The sequence below is a fragment of the Oryctolagus cuniculus genome, chromosome 2 (genome assembly GCF_051225735.1).
Source record: "Oryctolagus cuniculus isolate XC-2025 breed Fujian yellow rabbit chromosome 2, ASM5122573v1, whole genome shotgun sequence".
Classification (NCBI taxonomy): Eukaryota; Metazoa; Chordata; class Mammalia; order Lagomorpha; family Leporidae; genus Oryctolagus; species Oryctolagus cuniculus.
The window spans coordinates 203,246,770-203,268,430 of NC_142868.1; the positions used below are offsets into that span (position 1 = coordinate 203,246,770).

General features: G+C 53.6%; 1 long non-coding RNA gene across 5 annotated transcripts in view; it reads left to right on the forward strand.

Moving 5' to 3' along the window:
• Positions 1–21,661, forward strand: part of LOC127487512 (uncharacterized) — a 223,757-nt gene that overhangs the window by 71,757 nt on the left and 130,339 nt on the right. For 2 of the 5 annotated variants that reach the window (XR_016230667.1, XR_016230668.1), the window contains one exon: positions 19,673–20,259. The exons of the other annotated variants lie outside the window; for them this stretch is intronic. This is a non-coding gene — a long non-coding RNA (uncharacterized LOC127487512). Of the gene's footprint in view, positions 1–19,672; positions 20,260–21,661 lie in introns of those variants that run through there. 5 annotated transcript variants of the gene reach the window in all.

The following is a 21,661-nucleotide window of genomic DNA, read 5'->3' on the forward strand; positions in this document are numbered from 1 at the left end:
TCTCTCTCTCTCTCTCACTCTCTCTCTGTCTCTCCTCTCTCTGTGTAACTCTGACTTTCAAGTATAATAAATAAATCTTAAAAAAAAACCAGCTCTTCATTTCATTGGTCTTTTGTATTTTTTAAAAGATTTATTTATTTGAAAGGCAGAGTTACAGAAAGAGAAGGAGGTGGTGAGAGAGCGAGGGAGCGAGAGAGTGCTTCCATGTGCTGGTTCACTCCCCAAGTGGCTAAAATGGCCAGGACTATACCAGACCAAAGCTGGGAGCTGGAAACTTCATCCACGTCTCCCACATGGGTGCAGGGACCCAAGCACCAAGCCTTTGGGTCATCTTCTGCTGCTTTCTCAGGCCTATTAGCAGGGAGCTGGATGGAAGAAGAGCAGCTGGGACTCTAACTGGTGCCCATATGGGATGCCAGCATTGCAGGAGGGGATTTAACTTTCTATGCCACAGCACTAGCCCCATATCTTTTGTTATTTTTAGGTTTGTATTTTATTAATTTCTTTTTAAATCTTTAGTATTTCTTTTCTTCTACTAATTAGGGGTTTGGTTTGTTCTTATTTTTCTATGTCCTTGAGATGCATTCTTAGGTCATTGATTTGATATCTTTTAAATTTTTTGATATAGGCACTTATTGCTTTAAAATTTCCTCTTAACACTACTTTGCTGTATCTCATAAATTTTGATGTGTTGTGTTTTCATTTTCACTCAAGATATTTTTTAATTTTTGTATTGATTTCTCCTGTGACCTGCTTTTCATTCAGGAGCACGTTGTTCAGTTTCTGTGTCTTTGTATATTTTCTGGAGTTTCTTTTGTAGTTATTTTCCAGCTCCATTCAATTATGTCCAGAAAAGATACTTGTTATGATTTCAGTTTTTTTTTAATTTGTTCAGAGTTATTTTATGTCTATCCTAGAGAATATTCCACGCACTGATGAAAAGAATATGTATTCTACAGCTGTAGGGTGAAATGTTCTGTAGATATCTGTTAGGTTCATTTGGTCTATAGTGTAGATTAATTCTGTTGTTTCTTTATTGATTTTTCTTGTCTGATCGATCTGTCCATTGATGAAAGTAGGGTGATGAAATCCCCCATTGTTATTATATTAGAGTTTATGTTTCCCTTTAGATCCATTATTAGCATTTGTTTTATAAAACTGGGTGCCCTGGTTCTGGGTGCATATACATTTACTATAGTCATATCTTTCTGTTGAATGGATCCCTTGAATCATTACATAATTACATTCTGTGTCTCTTTTTACAGTTTCTGTCTTAAAGTCTATTTTGTGTGATATGAGAATAGCTATTCCTGCTCGTTTTTTGTTTATGTTTCTATGGAATATCTTTTTCCATGCTTTTACTTTCAGTCTGTGTGTATCTTTAATGGTGAAGTGTGTTTCTTGTAGACAACCTGTAGAAGGGCCTTGTTTTTCTTATCCACCCAGACAGTCTGTATCTTTCAGTTGGATAATTTAGTCCATTTACCTTCAAGGTTATTATTGATAAGTAATGACTTGGTCCTGCCATTTTTCCATGAATATTTCTATTTTTTGTTTTGACTCTCCTTTGTTTTTACACTAGAAGATTTTATGTTTCATATTATTTTATATACTGATTATCTTTATTTGTTTCTTTATGTAGTACATCCTTACATATCATTTATAAAGCCGGCTGGGTGGTGATAAATTATTTTAGTTTTCACTTACCTTGAAAGATCTTTATTTCACCTTCATTTATAAATGAGAGATTTGCTATGTATTCTGGGTTGGTAGTTTTTTTTTTTTTTTTCTTTTAGGACATGGGCTATATCTCTCCCTTCTCTCCTGGTATGTACAGTTTCTGTTGAGAAATCTGCTATAAATCTGACGGGAGTTCCTTTAAAGGTCATCTGGTGCTTCTCTCTCGCACATTTTAGGATGTTCTTTTATGTTTTACTTTTGAAAGCTTGGCTATAAGGTACCATGGTGAGGATCTTTTCTGATCATGAATATTTGGGGTTCTATGTGCTTCCTGTATTTGGATTTCCATATCTTTCTCCAAATTGGGGAAACTTTCTGCCTTTATTTCACTGAATAAGTTTTCTTAGCCATTCTTTTCCCCATTCCTTTGGAAATCCTGAGGCTTGAATATTTGGTTGTTTGATAGTATCTCATAGATCCTGAACACTGTTTTCAGTCTTTCTAACCTTTAAAATTTTTTCTTCTTTTTTTTTGTCTTCCTGAGATTTTTCAAAAGACATTTTTTCCTGATAAAATATTCTTTCTTCTGTCTCACTACATCTGTCCTTATGGCTTTCCACTGTATATTTTAATTAGCTTATTTAATACTTCAATTATAATATTTTGTTTTGATTTTGCTTCACTATCTCTATCTCTTTGTAAAATTGGTTGTCCACGGCGTGTATCGATGTCCTGATTGCATGCAACTGTTCCTGTGTGTTCTTCAGCAACCTTACAATCATTATTTTGAATTCCTGTTCAGGGTGTCATCTGTCTCCCTTCGTCACCGTCCAGTGTCCGTGTGTTACTGTGTTCCTTCTGGAGGGAGGACTTGTATTGCCTTTCTTGCTGTTTCTGGTGTTTCTGGTGTGGTTTTGTGCCTCATGGGGATTACTTGCTGTTATTTCCTCTGGGAGCTGTGTGTTTTTTAACATTGAAGGCTTCCTTCTTAGAAAGATGCCTGTCTGGTTCAGTAGAGAGCCCAAGACTCGCACTGGAGTTCCAGGGACGTGTTGTTGGATGGTGCCAGGGAGCCCTGGCACCATCTGAGGGTAGGGCAAGAGTCCAGAGTGACACCCGAGCTGGGCATGTGGAGCACCTGTGATTATCAGTAGGGGCGGACGATGTTGGAGCTGCTTGTTCGCGATCCCAGCCTGTGTGCCAAGTGAGCCAGCGATTCACAGCCTGGAGTGCGCCCATGTGCCTATGCCCCCCGCCCCCATACACATGCACCGTACAGCGCACAGACCCACTTCGTGGGACGTCCCCCAAGCCCTCCCTGAGCTCTGTCCCAGTGCAGAGTGAACTCTGAATTTCCAGTCAAACCACACAGGTGCACTGGAGCCCAGCCACAACCACGTCTCTCTCAGCTCTGTGGCCTGTGCCCTCACAGTCACAGTGTGCAGGGGATTTGCTCTCATGTGAGCTGCCCTGTTCCTAGAGTGAGCTGCCCACTGTTCCCCAAGTCAGGACAGAGACTGGCTGCAGCTCCCCCAGTAAATTGAGACTGGCACTTTGGTAGGGGGAGGAGAGAGAAGCAACATGGTCTCCCTTCATGGGGTGAAGGAGTTGCTGAGCCCCACCTGCTCCCTGGGCTGGACTCAAACCCCTGAGGCCGTGCAGTTCTCCTGCAGTCAGAGCTGCCAGGGCTGTGGGCCACACAGCCTCTTCTTCCCTTGCCTGGAAGATGGCACTGCCCAGCCGGGCAGCAGCTGTGAGTGTGCAGGAGTGGCTGGTGGCTCCAGGCACGGAGCAGGTGCTCCGAGGTGAGAGGGCCTTGCTGAGCCCCTGCGGGGCCAGCCCTGCTCATAGTTTCTGATTGATTTTGGGCACTGCACACTTCTTTTCAAGCTTTGCACAGGAGTCCCCCTCATACGCAATTTTATATTCTGGTTTCAGCTACTTGCAGTCAATTTTGATATGAAAATATTAACGGAAAATTCCAGAAATAACCAACTTATAAATTTTAAGTTGCTGTTTAGCATGATGAAATCTCACACATTCTCGTCTGCACTGCCTGGGATGTGATTCTTCTCTGTGTCCAGTGTGTCCATGCTGCATATGCTGCCTGCCTGTGACACGTGAAAGCGTGTATCTTTTTAATATATTTTTCTATTAGTAGTTATTGTTATTCCCCTGTGCCTCACTAGAAATTAAACTTTATGTATGTATAGGAAAATATAGGATAAGTAGGATTTGGTTCTGTTTGCAGTTTCAGGTATCCACAGAGGGGGTAAAAAGAGCTCCCGTGGAGAAGGGGGCCACTGTGTTATGCAGACTTTCAAATACACGCCAAAGAGCCTAATAAGCCCAGGTGCCATTACCAATTGGCACCAATTCTACTTAATTACCTCATTTTTTCTTCTTAAAGAATATTTCCAAATCAATCCAAGTTATACCATTTCACCTGTAAACACATCCATATCTGTTTTTAAAGGACAAGGATTTTTAAAAAAATGTAACTGCATTATGGCATGTAAGACATCTAAGAAAATTAATGATGTGGGCACATGGCACAATGGTTAAGTTGTTGCTGGGTGTCCTGGGTTCAAGTTCTGACTTTGCTTCTGATCCAGATTCCTGCTAACCAGACCCTCGGAGGCAGCAGTGGTGGCTCAAGTATTTTAGCCCCAGCCACTCATGTGGGCGAACTGAACTGAGTTCCAGGCTCCCCACTTCAAGGTGGCCCAGCTCTGATTGTTGCATGCATTTGGGGAGTGAACCAGTGGGTGGAAAAGCTCTCTTTCAAATAAGTACAAAACTTTAAAAAAGCGTCAGTGCCTTCCCTGCTGTCGCCCAGAGAGAATTCATCATGATTTCATATTTGTGAAGTGCATGCTCCAGTGGGGGCAGGGTACGTGGCAGGGGCTGGCAGTGAGGAGCAAGGTGCACGCCGGAGGTCTGCAGGTGCTGCATATACGTCAGGATCCCAGATGCTGGCTTGCCAGGGTCAGAGGAATGAGACAAGCTTTTGTATTGCTCTGAGCAACCACATCAGTGATGCTGTGACCTGGTGGTGTCACCACAGGAGCCAAGCCTGGGAAGGGGAGGTCAGCTCCTGGGAAGTCAGGTGCACCTGCCACCTGCAAGGCAGGTCCTCCTGAACTTGCTGATGCCTCGCCGAGAAGGATGCAGACGGGAGGCTCAGCTACCCCACAGGGACAGATCTGTTTCCATTAGGGGACCTTTAGGAAGGATGGTGCGTAGCCATCTTCCGTGATTTATTTCGGCATTTGCCAGGCCTTTCTGGAGCATTGCTATGGCAACAGAGCATGCAGGAAGCAGGCTCACAGATGAATGTGTCAGGCTCACCACAGCACAGTGATCACATTGCAGCGTCGGTTGCTTAAGGGATGTTCATACACCATTGTCTTTCCTACCTAACAAGGCAAGGCGGGGCCCACAGGAGACGAGCTGGAGGGTCTGCAGGTGAAGAAGACAGCTGTGGGCCCCTTGGCCGTCTGATATCGCACACTGGTCTGGGGCCTGCTGAAGCGGAGCCTCAGGAGCCCACCGGCTGGGCAGTGACTCCCCTGCAGGGCGCGTGGTGTGCGGCCTCCTCCCAGGGTGCATCGAGGGCTGAGCACCGGATGTGCTGCTGGTGGAGCGTGGGGTCAGGCCAAGCAGGAGGTCTCAAGTCTTTGTAGTCATGACGTGCAGCCCCCAGCAAGAACAGTGGGCATTTCACACATGGACAGGTCCGTGTGCATCGGGGCAGGTGCACCCCTCAGCCGAGCATACCCGGCATGTGGGGCACGGTAAGCCGAGGGGTGCGGAGTCGACTGGTACATCCTGCATGAGGGCCTCAGGTCTGCTTGTGGCAGAGGCGGGGTGGCTCTCCAGGGGAGATGCCCGGGGCTGCGCCTCAGGATTGGCTGGGGCTGCAGGTGAGGGGTGGGGGGTGTGGTCGGGGGAGCCCTTCCAGCAGAAGGGTGTGGGTGACATGAGATCTGGTGTGTTTTGATGTGCTGGGGCTTCGAGGCAGCGGGGGTGGTGCCACGTGATGGTGCCTCCCAGCGAGCACCCGTCAGTGAGTACCTGACACCAGAAGAGGGGACACTGGGGATATGCGTGGGAGGGGCAGGGATGTTCTTTGCCTCTGCACACAGACCACATGCACATACACATTACATATGCCACATGCACACACCACAACTGCCACACACATCATGAATCCCACATCACGAACCACACATCACACACATTACCTATGCCACACGCACCATGCACGCTACACCACAATCACACATACTGCACGTCTCAAGTGCATCACACATCCCACAAACATCACATGTAGTGCACACTACATACACCACATGCACATACCACACACATCACATGTACCACACATAAGGCGCACACCACACATCATACACATTATATGCCACACACATCACACACCACATGTACTATGTATGCTACATGTACCCACCATGTGTACTGCAAACACAACATACCACACACTACATACACCACATATCACATACACCACACATAACACGCATACTACATATGCCACATGCACAGTACACACTGCATACACTGTTTGCCATGCATACAACTTGTACCCACCACAAACCATACACACATAATATACCATCCACACAAACACCACACACACTTACACTTAGTGTGACAACTACCACACATGCCATGTATGCCACATGCATATTACATACACATTACACACACTGTATCCCACATGGACCACATACCACATAAGCTATATATGCTATGTGTCCTTACCACATGTACCACACACAACACGCATCCCACACAGTACATGCATGCACCATACACACCAAGACAGTACATGTACCACATTATCACACACATACATACCACACACACTTGTGTCACATAACACACACCACACAACAGACATACCACAGATGCATCATTTGCCACATGGACAGTGCATACACACCATCACACATAGTGTTTTGCCATACACAGACCATGCCACACAATCATGCATCACACACATCAAATATACTGCACACATAACACACATATCCCACCCATAGGGTAGACGGGTCTGGTTTTGGTATCAACACCTGAATTACAAGAACTGCTTTAGCAGCAGTGGAGTTCTGTCATTTGGGAAGCTCAACTTAAGCCTCCAAGTCTACTGAGCGCGTGGGATCCGGCACAGCCCTGCAGGGCCTAGCTTAATGCACTGTTAGGGAAGACTTGCAGTCCGCCCAGCGATTGCTCACGCACGAGTAGCTGCAGCCATGCTGGAGGTGATGGGAAGTTTGCTTTTTTCTTTCTTTTTTTTTTTTTGACAGGCAGAGTGGACAGTGAGAGAGAGACAGAGAAAGGTCTTCCTTCTGTTGGTTCACCCTCCAATGGCCACCATGGCTGGGGCTGTGCCGATCTGAAGCCAGGAGCCAGGTGCTTCCTCCTGGTCTCCCATGTGGGTGCAGGGACCCAAGCACTTGGGCCATCCTCCACTGCCCTCCTGGGCCACAGCAGAGAGCTGGACTGGAAGAGGAGTGACCGAGACAGAATCCGGCACCCCAACTGGGACTAGAACCCGGGGTGCCGGCGCCGCAGGCGGAGGATTAGCCAAGTGAGCCGCGGCACTGGCCGGGAAGTTTGCTTTTACATAAGGGGCGAACTCTTCCTGTAATTCATGTATTTATTATTCTGTTATGGTTTTTTTATTTTTTGACAGGCAGAGTGGACAGTGAGAGAGAGACAGAAAGGTCTTCCTTTGCTGTTGGTTCACCCTCCAATGGCCGCCGCTGCTGGCGCACTGCGGCTGGCGCACCGCGCTGATCTGAAGCCAGGAGCCAGGTGCTTCTCCTGGTCACCCATGGGGTGCAGGGCCCAAGGACTTGGACCATCCTCCACTGCACTCCCGGGCCAGAGCAGAGAGCTGGCCTGGAAGAGGGGCAACCGGGACAGAATCCGGCGCCCCGACCGGGACTAGAACCTGGTGTGCCAGCGCCACAAGGCGGAGGGTTAGCCTGTTGAGCCAAGGTGCCGGCTTCTGTTATGTTTATTGAGGACTTACTGTGGGATGCTGCTTGTCAAGGGCCTACTGTGTGGTGTTGCTTATTGAGTGCCTACTCTGTGGTGCTCTGAGTACACACGAACAGTGTTATTGGTTGAGTGTCTGTGTGAGTGCTGTCTGTTGTGTGCCTACCATGTCGTGCTCTTTGTTGAGTACAGCACACAGTGCCGCTTGTTGGGTGCCTGTTATGTGAGGCTGTTAACCTGCTAAGTAGAGTTTCTTCAGTATCTGCTATAGGTTTCGCTGTTGAATACCTACTGTGCTTTCTTCCTGAGTAGCCACTATGCAATGCTGTTTGTTGAGTGCCTCATGATTGCTGTTTGTTGCATACCTACTGTGTGGTGCTCTCTGTTGAGTGCCTGGAATACACTGCTCCTTCTTGGGTGCTGTTGTGTGATGCTGTTGTCGAATGCTTACTATGCAGTACTTTTTATTTTTATTTTTATTTATTTATTTGACAGAGTGAGATAGTGAGAAAGAGAGAGAGAAAGGTCCTCCCTCCATTGGTTCACCCCCCCAAACTGCCGCCATGGCTGAGGCTACGCCTATCCGAAGCCAGGAGCCAGGTATCTCCTCCTGGTCTCGACGCGGGTGCAGGCGACCAAGTACCTGGGCCATCCTCCACTGCACTCCCGGGCCACAGCAGAGAGCTGGCCTGGAAGAGGAGCAACCGGGACAGAATCCCGCATCCATATGGGATGCTGGTGCTGTAGGCGGAGGATTAACCAAGTGAGCCATGGTGCTGGCCCCAGTACTTTTTTTTTTTAAGGTTTATAATTTATTTTGAAAGAGCTACAGAGAGAGAGAGAGAGAGAGAGAGAGAGAGAGAGAGAGAGAAAAGGAGAGACAGAGAGATCTTCAATCCACTGGTTCATTCTGCAGATGGCTGAAATGGCCAGTGCTGGGCCAGGCCAAAGCCAAGAGCCAAGGAGCTTCATCCAGGTCTCCCATGTGAGTGGCAGGGGTCCAAACACTTGGGCCAACTTTAGTGCTTTTTATTCTGGCTGGATCTGAAGTGGAGCAGCCAGGCCACAGACTGGCGCCCGTGTGGGATGGGCTGGCATTGCAAGCAGCAGCGGTCCACACTAATTGCGCAGAACTTCTCGGGCATCCACTCTGTGGTGCTGTTTGTTGAGCACCTGCTGTACGTGCTTTCCGTTGACTGCCTACTATGTGCTGCTGGGCCAGGCATTTGGGACACAGAGTTGGAGAGCACACAAAACTCCCCGCCCTGTGGCACCTGCTTTCCGGTAAACTTCGCAGCTTCCTCCTCTGCTTGGTGCGTGCTCACCTCACAGAGACCCTGGGTTTTGGTAAACACCAGGAGAAAATGTGCTGGGGATGCCTGAGGTTCCTGGCTTTGTCCTGGCTCAATCTTGGCTGTTTTGGCAATTTAGGGAGTAAACCAGCAGATGGAAGGTCTTTGTCTCTCCTTCACTCTATAATTCTGCCTTTCAGATAAACAAACAAATATTTTTAAAAAGATTGGCGATTCCTCCATGTGGACATTATTGATTTGCCAGCAGCCGGGCCTGTCCTTACAGTTCTGACCAGTGGGCGTCTCAGTCTCAAAAAAAAAAAAAAAAAAGCCCAAAATTGTCTTGGGGAATTAAGAGCAGTGTTAATCCCCGAGGTGTTCTTTTTAAATCCTCACGTTGTTCTGACTTGAGGAATGCGATTTTCCCTTTCACAAATCTGGCTTAGTCAAATACAGCCTTGCCCCTCCGTGCCGAACCAGACGCCCCTTTGTTCACAGCTCAGCCACGCCGGCGCTCTCGGAGCTGCTGCAGGCGGCTGGAGGATCTCCGTGGCCCATCTGCTGCAGATGTGGGCAGAGGGCAAATCCACGGGAGGATGTTGCAGCACCAAAGGAAGCGCTGTGAACGCAGCGGGCTGGCGGGAACCCAGGCGCAGGGCCAGCCCCATGGCCTGTGGCCGAGCCTCGGCCCCTGCCATGCAGAAGGAGCTCTCGTCCTGACGACGGGGGAGTGGCTCTTTGTGGTGCGCATCCCTGGGGGAGAATGAGCGGTGTGAGAAGGCGTCTGATGGACGCTGTGCTCTGAGCTAATCAGGAGCCGTCCACCGAGTCTTTCTGAACACAGGGCTCTCCGCGGGGCTCTGAAGCTGTCATTTTGCCAGCAGTGCGGGTAATGGAGAGGGCACAGGGTGCAGAGTCGGGAATCAGGTTTGAGTCGTGATTCTGCCATTCGTCAGCCGTGCAGCCTCCAGGGAGGTCGTCCACACTCTGCAGCCTGTGCTCCCCGTCTGTGAAGCAGGCTCATTGCACCTCCTCGCTGGATTGCTGTGCGGGTGGAGTGAGGTAAACATCAGTCAGGCTGCTGCCCCAGGGCCTTGACTTTGGATTTTCCAGACTCCTGAGCTATAAGAAGTGTATCTTTGCTATTCATGAGCTCTGGTCGGTGATGACCTGGGAGAGGGCCTGGGCAGGCTGACAGTGACGTCCAGAGATGTGCAGAGCCAGCTTCTCGCCTCCCCTGGCCTCCCTGCTCTGAGCCTGGTACCCCCTAACCTGCTCCCTCTGGCTGTCCCCCCGACCTGCTCTCCCTGGTCCTTCCCCCACAACCTGCTCTCTCCCTCTTTCTTCCCTCTAACATGGTCCTCCCCCTCCCCGACCTGCTGTCTCTGGTCCCTCCCCATGAACTGCTCCCCGTGGTCTTCCCCCCATAACCTAGTCCCCCTGCTCCTCCCCCTAACCTGGTCCCCCCGGTCCTCCCTCCATAACCTGGTCCCCCTTGGTCCTCTCCCCCTAACCTGGTCCCCCTTGGTCCTCTCCCCCTAACCTGGTCCCCCTGGTCCTCCCCCTAACCTGGTCCCCCTGGTCCTCCCCCTAACCTGGTCCCCCTGGTCCTCCCTCCATAACCTGGTCCGCCTTGGTCCTCTCCCCCTAACCTGGTCCCCCTTGGTCCTCCCCCTAACCTGGTCCCCCTTGGTCCTCCCCCTAACCTGGTCCCCTTGGTCCTCCCCCTAACCTGGTCCCCCTTGGTCCTCTCCCCCTAACCTGGTCCCCCTTGGTCCTCTCCCCCTAACCTGGTCCCCCTGGTCCTCCCCCTAACCTGGTCCCCCTGGTCCTCCCTCCATAACCTGGTCCGCCTTGGTCCTCTCCCCCTAACCTGGTCCCCCTTGGTCCTCCCCCTAACCTGGTCCCCCTTGGTCCTCCCCCTAACCTGGTCCCCTTGGTCCTCCCCCTAACCTGGTCCCCCTTGGTCCTCCCCCTAACCTGGTCCCCCTTGGTCCTCCCCCTAACCTGGTCCCCCCGGTCCTCCCCACCTGCTCTCCCCGTGATCTCCCTGGTCCTCCCCACCTGCTCTCCCCCTGGTCCCCCTGGTCCTCCCCACCTGCTCTCCCCCTGGTCCCCCTGGTCCTCCCCACCTGCTCTCTCCCTGGTCCCCCTGCTTCTACTCCGGTCCCTCAGTCTGTTCTGCCCTGGGCGGCCAGATTGACCCTGGGGTAATTCAAGCAGGATCGTGCCGTTTCTCTGCTCAGAGTTCTCTGATGCCTTCCCCTCCTGCTGAGCAGTCTTTGAGGCTCGATTTCCCACCCCCCTGCCCCACTCCTGCTGCCCATGCACACCAGCCCGCCGCTCCTCTCCCATGCACACCAGCCCCCCGCTCCTGCTGCCCATGCACACCAGCCCCCCGCTCCTGCTGACCATGCACACCAGCCCCCCGCTCCTCTCCCATGCACACCAGCCCCCCGCTCCTCTCTCACGCACACCAGCCCCCTACCCCTGCTGCCCCATGCATATCAGCCCCCCACTCCTCTCCCATGCATACCAGCCCGCCACTCCTCTCCCATGCACACCAGCCCCCCACTCCTGCTGCCCATGCACACCAGCTCCCCACTCCTCTCCCATGCACACCAGCCCCCTACTCCTCTCCCATGCACACCAGCCCTCAACTCCTCTCCCATGCACACCAGCCCCCCGCTCCTGCTGCCCATGCACACCAGCCCCCCACTCCTCTCCCAAGCACACCAGCTCCCCACTCCTCTCCCATGCACACCAACCCCCCGCTCCTGCTGCCCATGCACACCAGCCCTCCACTCCTCTCCCATGCACACCAGCCCCCCACTCCTCTCCCAAGCACACCAGCCCCCCACTCCTCTCCCATGCACACCAGCCCCCCACTCCTCTCCCATGCACACCAGCTCCCCACTCCTCTCCCATGCACACCAGCCCCCACTCCTTCCTCCTCCAGCTCATCCCTGCTTTCAGCTTTGCACTTGCCATTCCTGGTGCCTGTACCTGTCATGACGGTGGCAGGGCTCGGTCTTTTCACTCCTCTCCCATGCACACCAGCCCCCTGCTCCTTGGCTCCTCCAGCTCATCCCTGCTTTCAGCTTTGCACTTGCCGCTCCTGGTGCCTGTACCTGTCATGACGGTGGCAGGGCCCTTTCTTTCTGCAGTGCATTAGCATAGGTTAACTGTGGTGACAGAGGCCCAAAATAACAGTGCCTGGACCAAGTGCAGCCAAGTGGCCTGGGCTGACACAGCAACTCCACGGACGCTAGGGTCCCAGGGTAGCCCAGCAGCGAGCAGGTCCCTAACAACGCAGCCTTCGCTCTGTGGGCCATGCTGATGCCCATCTCCCACGTTCATGCCCACGGCCTTGGTGGGGATGAGGACAGAAGAGAGTGCACCCTTCCCTGGAGGGCCATGGCTCGGAGGCGACACCATCGCCCCTGAAAACTGCTGTAACTGGACCTGGCCCACCTGGCCCACCTGGCCACCTGGCCCACCTGGCCCACTGACCTCAGGGGAAGGGAAATGTGCTTTCAGCTGTGTGCTGTCTAAGGCGAGGAGGACGTGGCTGTGCCAGCTGCCCCTGCACCTGTGGCCGTCAGCCCCTGGACTCCTGGTCTCCAAACAGACCCTGCCAGAGGCCTCTCTCAGTGGCTGCATGCGTCTGAAAGCACCAAGGCCTCCCCTGGCCGACACTGTCTTCTGTATCCTCCATGATGCAGGCCTGGGGCTGGAGGCACAGGAGAGGCTCCCCCAGAGAGAGGACCCTGGCCACCCTGGCTCCCTGTGGCCGTGGCTTCCTGCTGGCCGGCTCTGCGAAGCTTCCTGCCCCCTGGGCAGTCCCTGGCGCACGCTCTGTGTCACTCGGCCTGGCCTGTCTGTGCAGCCTTGGCCTCAGCCCCAGGAGGGCTGTGTCCTTCATGGCTGCCTCGCCCATGGGCATGGCTGTGCGGGCTGCTCTGTGCACGGGGCTGTTTGTGGCCAGGGCTGCCAGGGAACAGTGAGACCCAGGAGGAGACATCTCGGGCTTTGTGGGCCAGTCTTCCTTGTTTCCTCAGAATAATTTTCTCAAAAATGGTTGGCTGTAACTTCACAGTAGATATGAAATCCAAATCCAAGTGCCCACACTGTGCCCTCTGCTGTGTGTCCTGGGCACTCCCCTACCCTGCAACCTCCCCTTGCAGCCAGAGAGACCCAACTGCAATGGACTTGGGCCTCCACTGCCCTGCGCTGAGCGCTCCCATGCTGCCTGGCGCTTCACCACCACAGGCTGGTGAGGCGCCCATGCTGTGCCCTCCCTACCCATCAGAGCTCATGGCGTGGCTTGACCCCTCCCTTCCTTCACTCCCGGACACTGGGCTCCTGGCTGTCCCTGAACACAGCAGTCCCCACACACCTCCCATCCGCCCTGGTGCTCCCTTCTACGTGGGGAGCTCTTCCTGCCATCAGCTGTTCCCATCCCTCTCTTCCTCTGTGTGACCACCTGCCAGGTCCACCCTGCTCCCCCCTCGAAAGCCCCGCCCCTGGGGCGCCTTCTGCACTGTTTGTCCTCGCTGTGCTCCATGCACTTGGTCCTTGTCCCTCCCCAGCATAACCCAACATGAGGCCAAGGGGCCGAGAGTCGGCTTTTTAAAAGTAAATTATTTATGTATTTGTTCATTTATTTAAAAGGTAGAACATGGGGTGAAGGGAGAGGGAGGGAGGGAGAGAGAGAGATCTCCCATCCACTGGTTCACTCCTCAAATGGTTGCAACACCCAGGGCAGGGCCAGGTTGGGGCCAGGAGCCAGGAGCTCCCTCTGGCCTTCCACTCGGGTAACAGGGATCCAGTTGCTGGGCCACGATCTGCTGCCTTTCCAGATGTGGTAGCAGGAAGCTGAACTGCAGGCAGAATTGAGCCAGCAGTCTGAGAGGGAACGCCAGCATCACAGGCAGTGGCTGAGCCCGCGGCACCACCACACCAGCCCCAGAGACGAAGGCTCTCCTTTGCCCATTGTCTTACCCTCTGGACCACGGAAGGACCATGCCCATCGCGGCACTCAGTAGATGCCTGTCCCTAGATAAACAGTGGAAATATTTAATACACACATTCCAAAAGGCAGTGAATCGAAGTCTGCAAGATGTGGTCCTTCCGTTGTTTGCTAATAGCCGGCGTGTAATCCGTACCAACGCGACTCAGCAGGGTTAACCGCGGATAGGCGGCCTCTGTCTGCCTCATCTCACGCCTCACACGTTTTCTGCCATGCCTGGATGTAATCTTTGTCCTTTAATAAGGTAATACTCTTCGAGCAGTCGGCTCTCTCTCTGGCTATTGATCCTGTAATCACACATTTCAATGTCGTTATGCAATCTTTGGCTGGATCTTTAATTTGTGCCAGGTGTTGCGGAGGAATTCAGGAGGGGAGGACTCACAGGTCATGACCTCGAGGGGCAGCTGTCCTAGGGAACTGGGTGACATGGAAACCCAGCATCATCCTACAAGGGGCTCAGCATGGGATGCGTGGGAGAAGGGGTGGTGGGAGGCAGGAGAAGGTCTGGTTAGGTGTCTCGGTGTGAGGGCTATGAGTGTAGGGGTCAAGGACCTTGGTTCCTCGTTGGACTTCGGCTTCAGCACATGCTGCTGCTGGGAACGCTGACCTGGCCCGTTGATTTGGGTGACTGCCAGTTCTGAGTGGCACCTGAGGCTAGGGAAGGGCCACAGCAAGCCCAGGCCGCCACGCGAGTCATTCTGCCGCTCAGGCTGTGTGTGTGACCCAGCCGCTTCAATGGCATGGGCATAGCTTGGTGGATGTCTTGCTCCCAAAAGGAAGCCACAGGCTGACACACAGGTGTCCAAAGCAAGCTGTCTTGTGCCAGAGAATGCTGGGCATTGGGGAAAAGCTCTAGGCAGGTCTCTGAGCCTTGTGGTATTGTAGGTCTCACCGTGGCACATGAGCTGGCACAATTTCTCTGTGAACTGGGTTTGGTCAGTTTCACCATGTCATACTTTGTCACACGATAAAACAGCTTTGAGATCAGGCCAGAACAGGTCCAAGGAACATGAACTGATGACCCAAAGGTATCAGTCTCCTAGGCAGGTGCCCCAAACCTTTCCCATCAGTGTGTACCATAGCCTTGTGTGGCTAATGTGACCAGTGACAGGAAGACAGCAGTGCATACTACACCTCCCCAGGCTCCTGTGACCAGTGACAGGAAGACAGCAGTGCACACCACACCTCCTGCAGTGTCCCTGTGACCAGTGACAGGAAGACACCAGTGCACACCACACCTCCCCAGGCTCCTGTGACCAGTGACAGGAAGACAGCAGTGCAGGCCACACCTCCCCAGGCTCCTGTGACCAGGTACAGGAAGACACCAGTGCAGACCACACCTCCCCAGGCTCCTGTGACCAGTGTCAGGAAGGAGACACCAGTGCACACCACACCTCCCCAGGCTCCTGTGACCAGTGACAGGAAGGAGACACCAGTGCACACCACACCTCCCGCAGGGTCCCTGTGATCGGCTGCCTGTTGTTTGCAAGGGGCCCCATCATGTGTATGTGTGTCTTGAAATGGGCATGTGAGCATGAGGGGCAGTGATGAGGGTTGACCACCCCAGGGCATGGAGCTCTGAGCTCCGCTGGGTCATCGAATGACAAATGACAAAGGAGGTGGCCTCAGGTGAAGACACACAAGGACTCCTGGGCGGTGGTCATCAGCCTGGCGGGCTGGCCAGAAGCCTTGAGGGAAGATTAGGCAAAAGTGCACCTGTGGGGCTGGGCAGGCATATTGCAGGTCCTGCTGTCTCATGGCAGTGCCCGCCAAGGAAGCACATTCCACGAAAGAGGTTTCCGTGTCAGGCAGACGGAAGAGCTGGATCAAGGAGTACAAGTGGGACTCTGCCCTCAGCTACCCCAGTAGCAGGCCCAAGATGGGGCAGCCACAATGGCAGGGCTCAGGGCTTTGAGTAGACTCAGAGTGTGGGACCCCTGGCCAAGGCGGATCTAGTGACAGCCCCCGTGTGCTTGACACTCAATGGCAGAGGACAGAGCTGAGCCCTTGATACAGAGTTGTCCTTAGGAGGCAACTGCTTGGGATGAGTGATTGTCTTGGGCCGTTTCTACCGTGTGTGTGTCTGTGTCTGTGTCTGTGTCTGCGTCTGTGTCTGTGTTTGGAGTAGGGGGTGAGCGGGTGTCAGTGGTTTGCTTCTATGGAATTAATCCTGCTTTGGTTATGAGATTGCCTTGAATGCCCACAGTGCCTCTACCAGGGCTCCGGAATGCCTGATTAACCATATAAGGGTCTCACCTGATGTGGGTCAGACCAAGACACTAACTTCAGACAGAGGTGGTGTAACCACGGGCAGGTGACTCCCGTGGTCTCAGCATATGTGGACCCTGTGGGGAGCAACTGGGAGCAACTCGGACTAGACTAAGTTACTGGAATTAAGACTTATTCTATGCATCTGCTCTCCCACAATATGGCGCTGGGAGAGGAGGAAACAGCTTCTACACAGATGCCTCCAGTTCAACCAATAGACTGTGGGACCTGCTCCTGATTGGAGGAGAGCAGCGTACTCGGCATGTGGGTAGCAGAGTTGGGATTGGTGGAAGAGGACTGTAAAGGAGGAGAGAGACAACATGCACCAGGAACATCTAAGAGGAACATCTATCTGAAGGAACACCTGTGCAGCCCCCGAGAGAGCCGGCCGACGGTGTGCCGCTCCCCCGCGGAAGTGGGGAAAGTGGCAGGGGGAACTGCCCTTCCACGGAGGTGGAAGGGACGGTAGCCAACCCGGGAAGAACCAGCAGCAAACCCGGGGAGGGCTGAGCAGACAAAAGAACAGCGCAGGGTCCTGTGTCGTTCCTCCACGAAGAGGGGGAGCGACAGACCCGCCTGGAACAGACAGCCTGCTTACTCGGCTAGGATGGCCTTTCTGGCTTAGCGAAGCTGCTAGCGCAATCTCCGGTCCTCCAGAATGTGGGATGGCAGGAGACACGGTGCTGTGTCCCCAGTAGTAGCTCCACAGGTCCTGCGGTCCAGGGCTGGCCTGGGTGGCAGCTCTCCCCGTAACTCCCAGTGGCCCACTCGTGAAGGCATGTTCCTCCCGCCCCTACGCTGTTCCAGGGCGCTGCTGAATCATAGCTTCTGGGCCTGGAGGTCAGTGTTGGGAGCTCTCCCGTCAGGCGTATAACGGGTTTCCCTGAGATCCAGGCAATACCTCTGCCTGGTCACTTTGGGCTTCTTGCATCAGACGGACAGGAAGAGAAGAGTGACTGCACGGGCAGGAGCAATGAATTCCGGTATTGGGAGGAGGAAGCCTGCTGCTGTGCACATCATGGGGTTGGGAGACTCGGGGAGTTCACCCTGCCCTCCGTGCCTGGTGATAATGGCGGGTCAGCAACCGCAGCATCCGTGACCTACAAATGCAAGGCAAGGCAGGGTTCTCAGCTGTCAGACATGAAGTCCTAGGTCACCCCACAGTGCAAGAACAAATCAGACCCGTGGGAGTGCCGGTGAAGTGTGAGAGAGTCCTGGTCACGCAGGTCAGTTATGACGAGGTCTCTTCCGCTGCAGCCAGCACCGTTCACTGGTGGTCCCTGGAAAACTGGTTCTGGGGTCGACCTGCTGAGGGCAGAGACACACCTGAGAGAGCAGGGCATGGGCTCTCGCAGACACAGGTGGTGCCTTGCCCCTCTCTGGGCTTCCCTGCTGACTCCAGGTGCAGCTGGAGCAGGTGGCCATGAAGGACCTGATCCACCTGGTGCCGACAGCCCCTCCTTTGCTGTTGGAGGGGGCTCTGCACACCAGCAGCCCAGAGGAGCCTGCGGAGGACCCTGTGTGCTGGGCGTGGCAGCTGCTGGCCCCAGGCCTCTCTTGTTCTTCTGCCAGAAGGTCCTAGGGCTCTCTCTGGGGTCCTGGCAGGATCCTGCCTGTGTGCCTGTTGAGGCAGCGTCAATGGCACCCTCCACGTAGCTTCTCCTCCTTCATTGTCTCGCTGTCACAGCCTCCTCCTACCCACCTACCCCCATCCAGGTTCCCAGGTGACCGAGCTGCACACAAGTGGTCCCCCTGGGCTGAGCTTTGTGAACAGTACTGCATCCATGCGGTGTATAGTATTGGTGTCACTGCACCACATGGTGTGAGTATTGGCGTCACCGCATCCACGCGGTGTATAGTATTGGTGTCACTGCACCCACCCTGTGTGAGTATTGGCGTCACCACATCCATGCGGTGTATAGTATTGGTGTCACTGCACCCATGCGGTATGAGTATTGGTGTCACCACATCCACGTGGTGTGAGTATTGGCGTCACCGCACCCACGCAATGTGAGTATTGGCGTCACCGCATCCACGCGGTGTATAGAATTGGTGTCACCGCACCCACGTGGTGTGAGTATTGGCGTCACCGCACCCACGTGGTGTGAGTATTGGCGTCACCACATCCATGCGGTATATAGTATTGGTGTCACTGCACCCACGCGGTGTGAGTATTGGCGTCACCGCATCCACGCGGTGTATAGTATTGGTGTCACTGCACCCACGCGGTGTGAGTATTGGTGTCACTGCACCCACCCTGTGTGAGTATTGGTGTCACCACATCCATGTGGTGTGAGTACTGGCGTCACCGCACCCACGCGGTGTGAGTATTGGCGTCACAGGACCAGGCCTCTCGTTCGGGTGGGCTGGGAGCAGGGTAGACACAGCTGGGGACTGAGAGCAAGGAGACGGAATTGCTGGGCCCAGGAACATCTCCCACAAAGGCACAGAGGCATAATGAACGTGGCGTTAGGCGGCTTAGAAAGACTTTTCAGAGCAGTTTGAGGCTCTCAGCGGCACTGAGAGGGGGTGCGGAGATCGCCCCGGCACCCCCACACAGCTGCCATGGCCAACCCTCCCTTGTGTTCAGTCGGACAGCAGCAGTTGCTAGAAGATGGAGCCCTCAGCTACCTCCTCGTGCCTGCGAGGAGGAGAGGAGGCTTCATCTTCCAAGTTAGATGTTGTCCAGCCACGGTCCGTAGGCACTTTTAAATACAGTTTAATTGGAACACAGCCGTGCTCATTTGCTCACTGCTTTCCTGCGGCACCTACAGAGTTGAGTGGCAAGCATGGCAGAGACAGGATGGCCTGCCGATGAGGGAAAGACCTCCTGACCCCCATCCGGAGCAGAGGGAACCAGGGAGCAGGGCGGCCCGGTGCTGTGTTCCCCTGGTGGCCGCTGTATGTCCGGGTCAGTGGTTGGGAGAAGAAGCGATGGCTCCTGCAGACACTTGAGAGCTTGGTCTTGGTGGAGGCTTCAAGGACAGGCAGGGATGGGACTTGAAAGGAGCACGTGGTTCAGGGAGCTCCTGGGGAGCAGAACAGAGCAGGGGCGGGGTGGAGGGGCCGCACTGGGCTCACCGCGCTGCGGGAGGGGCCTCCTCCCGGCCTCCGCACGCAGGATGGCCTCTCGGTGCTTGGGCCCCAGGCTGCCAGCTGTCCTGAGGAGGGTGCCGTGGTCTCCGGGCTGCTCATGCCTCCTGGGCGCTGAGCTGGCCCAGCAGTGAACTGACTAGCCTCTGGCATGCTTCTAACGCCCGTGTTAACTGGCCTGACGACACAGGAGACCAGCCCTGGGGAACCAGTGGGTGGAAGATCTCTGTCTCTCTTTCTCTCTCTGTAACTCTGCCTTTCAAATAAATAAATCTTTAAGAAAAAAACAAGCAGACGGTGGCAGAGGAGCAAGACTTCAGGTCAGCAGGCTGCTCGAGGGGAACGGAAACCCTGTCATTGTCCGTGTTTGCTGAGAGGGACCGAGACGTCATGGAACCTGGGAGCGGTGTGCGCTTGAAGACCAGGAAGGTGCTGCCGAAAGCATTCCTGAGGCCCAGTCGGCATTCACTTCTGCCATCTTGTAACGGAGAAGCCTGCGGGGAGGACAGAAGCACTGTACATTCGTTCAGGACTTTTGTCAGTTTAGTTTTTCCAATGGCACTTGAAAGAGCAGTAGATAAGAACTTTCTGGTCTGTTTTGCCCCCCCCCCCCCGCCTTTTTTCTTTGTTAGAATGTTTCCTCTGCTGCATTGTTTATGCATTCCTTGGTGCTGTTTAAAGTCCAGTAACATTAACAATATCATTCATCGCAGGTGTCTTTTTCTTTCCTAGACCAAACTTGAGTCAATTTTTAACTCGTTATTTTGTATAAGGCAAGAACAGTTATAGCTGGAACTCCTAACTTTAAGAAAAGAAAAATCCTCATAAATATTTGGGAATGCTTTGATTAATTTGCAAAACTATCAAATAAATTGCCCCATAAGTTATGCTACATCATTTGAGTTAAAGTAAAAAAAAAACAATGAAAATGTGCATCTTTATTTTCATGGTAGTATAATTATACTGGGTATGACTGTTTAAAGTTTATGAGGCATTAACTAACTACTCTTCTATTAGCAGAAATGTCCCCTAGCTTTCTGTGTTCCGGGGATGAGGCTGGGTTGTGAGCGGTGGCTGCATGGGCACCCACGCAGTACCACCTTCATCCTGTCCCCTCTGTGGCTCTCTGTCTGTGCCCACAGTCCAAGTGTCGGGTGTCTCGGGCTCAGTCGTTTGCTCTCCTGCCTTCTCCGTGGTCTCTGTAGGTGACATCATTGGCCTCATGGCTGCGTGCCAAACATTCATCTTGGTGGTCCCCAAAAGTGTCACTCCATCCCCAACTGCTCCTGACTCATTTATTGGAAAGCAGTTATCTTGTTTACATTTATATAGTTCTTATTTGAAAGGCAGAGAGACACAGGCAGGCAGAGAGCTTCCATCTACTGGTTCACTCCCCAAAAGCACACAGCGGCTGGGCCAGGATAAAACCAGGAGCTGGAACTGCGTGCAGCCCTCCCCCGTGGACGGCAGGGGACACGGCTGGGTCTCAGTCCAGGTCTCCCCCGTGGACGGCAGGGGACACGGCTGGGTCTCAGTCCAGGTCTCCCCCGTGGGTATCAGGGGACACAGCTGGGTCTCAGTCCAGGTCTCCCCCGTGGACGGCAGGGGACACGGCTGGGTCTCAGTCCAGGTCTCCCCCGTGGATGGCAGGGGACACGGCTGGGTCTCAGTCCAGGTCTCCCCCGTGGACGGCAGGGGATCCAAGTACTTGAGCCTTCATCTGCTGCCAGTCAGTCAGTGTATGCAGTAGCAGGACACTGGAATTGGACGTGGAGTTGGGACTGAAACCCTGGTACTCAATATGAGATGCAGGGCCCCAAGTGCTGTCTTTCTCCATGGCCTGTCCCTGGTGCCATAATTCACGGGGCTCCACCTTCTGCCTCAGAACGCTGTCAGCTTTGGCACGGTGATCCTCCAAGTGACTGAGGCCAGAAACAGGAGCCATCTTTGAGCCTCCTCTCCTCTCCACGTGAAGTCAGTCCTGGCGGCTCCATCCCCACCCCTGTCCCACAGCTGCTGCGTTCTCCTGGCTGAGCTCCTCCCCTGCCCTTTTACCCCATTAGTAGCCCAGCCTGGGCCACGGGGAGGCCATGCCATGGATCCTCCCCGCCCCCAACCCCGATGGATCTCCTCCATTTATTCTCTAAGCAGGAGCCCCGGTTAGCTTTCTAAAATGCAAATTACTTCCCATGAGTGCCCCCCTTAAAACTCTCTTCACAGTCTCCTCTCACACATGGGATTAAGTGCAAAATTCACACCTGGCCTGTAA